Genomic DNA, 1,896 nt, shown 5'->3' with positions numbered 1-1,896 from the left:
CGACGTCCGGTGGCACTTCGAAAGGGAGTTCGAAGACTCTTAGTGTGCGTAATCCTAGTCCAGCATGGTCAACAGTAACCTCTCCGATGTGACCATCGGAGTGTTTGAACTTGACAGTGTTCGCGCATCTGTTCACAACTGCATGACATAACTCGTCATCGACCATCTTGACGTAAACGACGCTACTTGTGATGGATAGGTGGATACCGATGATGTGCTGTAGTGGTATTTGAACTTCGTCACGGATGAATCGTTCGACTTCAAAGGCTCGTGGTCGCGCGTAGTCGGGCTGGAAGCTGATCTTGATGGTAGCTTTTCTGTACGAATGAGCCATGGCGACTCAGTGTTAAACGGACGCGAGTATTAGCTGCGGCGAGGAAGTTAACAAACTACGCGCGCTCGCGACTCTGCGGACGGGACGTAAACAAGACGTCCTCGCCGCTCACCGGCCGAAAGCAGACTGAGGCCTTTGCCTTTCACGGGCAAGTGCTCTACCAACTGAGCTACCGAAGCACGACTCACGCCCCGTCCTCACAGCTTTACTTCTGCCACTACCTCGTCTCCTACCTTCCAAACTTAACAGAAGCTCTCCTGCGAACCTTGCAGAACTAGCATTCCTGAAAGAAAGGATATTGCGGAGACATGGCTTAGCCACAGCCTGGGGGATGTTTCCAGAATGAGATTTTCACTCTGCAGCGGAGTGTGCGCTGATATGAAACTTCCTGGCAGATTAAAACTGTGTGCCGGACCGAGACTCGAACTCGGGACCTTTGCCTTTCGCGGGCAACTGCTCTACCAACTGAGCTACCCAAGCACGACTCCTTTCTTTCAGGAGTGCTAGTTCTGCAAGGTTCGCAGAAGAGCTTCTGTTAAGTCAGGAAGGTAGGAGATGAAGTACTGGCAGAAGTAAAGCTGTGAGGACGAGGTGTGAGTCGTGCTTGGGTAGCTCAGTTGGTGCCGGCCGCTGTGGCCGAGCGGTTCTAGTCGCTTCAGTTCGGAACCGCGCTGCTGCTACGGTCGCAGGTTCGAATCCTGCCTCGGGCATGGATGTGTGTGATGTCCTTAGATTAGTTAGGGTTAAGTAGTTCTAAGTCTAGGGGATTGATGACCTCAGATGTTGAGTCCCATAGTGCTCAGAGCCATTAAAACCATTTAAGCCGGCACCGTAGCTCAGCGTGTTCGGTCAGAGGGTTTAGCTACCCTCTGTAATAAAAAGACCTGAGTGAGCGGATCAACGAGCAACCTGAACCGGTGTCATCGGACGTCCGCCACGAACAAATTCAACGAACAATGTGGAATAAATTGAGATTAAAGAAAAAAAAAATTGGTAGAGCACTTGCCCGCGAAAGGCAAAGGTCCCGAGTTCGAGTCTCGGTCCAGCCCACAGTTTTAATCTGCCAGGAAGTTTCATATCAGCGCACACTCCGCTGCAGAGTGAAAATCTCATTCTGTATTTTGCGTTTGTTTCTGGTGGATTTGGAAGAAACGGTATTGAGCCTAGCTACAACGACCTTGTGATCACTAATGCCTGTATCAGTCATGATGCTCTCTAGTAGCTCTGGATTGTTTGTGGCTAAGAGGTCAAGTGTATTTTTGCAACCACTTACAATTCGCGTGGGTTCGTGGACTAACTGCTCGAAATAATTTTCGGAGAAAGCATTTAGGACAATCTCAGAAGATGTTTTCTGCCTACCACCGGTTTTGAACAAGTTCAAAATGGTTCAAATGGCTCTGAGCACTATGGGACTCAACTGCAGAGGTCATTAGTCCCCTAGAACTTAGAACTAGTTAAACCTAACTAACCTAAGGACATCACAAACATCCATGCCCGAGGCAGGATTCGAACCTGCGACCGAAGCGGTCTTGCGGTTCCAGACTGCAGCGCCTTTAACCGCA

At 49.8% G+C, this 1,896-nt stretch overlaps 1 non-coding gene across 1 annotated transcript; it reads right to left on the bottom strand.

The window, feature by feature from the left end:
- Positions 1-740: 740 nt before the first annotated feature.
- On the bottom strand, positions 741-815 carry Trnas-cga. Its single transcript has one exon. It is a non-coding gene; the product is annotated as a tRNA-Ser (tRNA).
- Between the last annotated feature and the right edge of the window lie 1,081 nt (positions 816-1,896).

Source organism: Schistocerca piceifrons, chromosome 2 (genome assembly GCF_021461385.2).
Source record: "Schistocerca piceifrons isolate TAMUIC-IGC-003096 chromosome 2, iqSchPice1.1, whole genome shotgun sequence".
Lineage (NCBI taxonomy): Eukaryota > Metazoa > Arthropoda > Insecta > Orthoptera > Acrididae > Schistocerca > Schistocerca piceifrons.
This window is presented reverse-complemented; position numbering and strand designations above follow the sequence as displayed.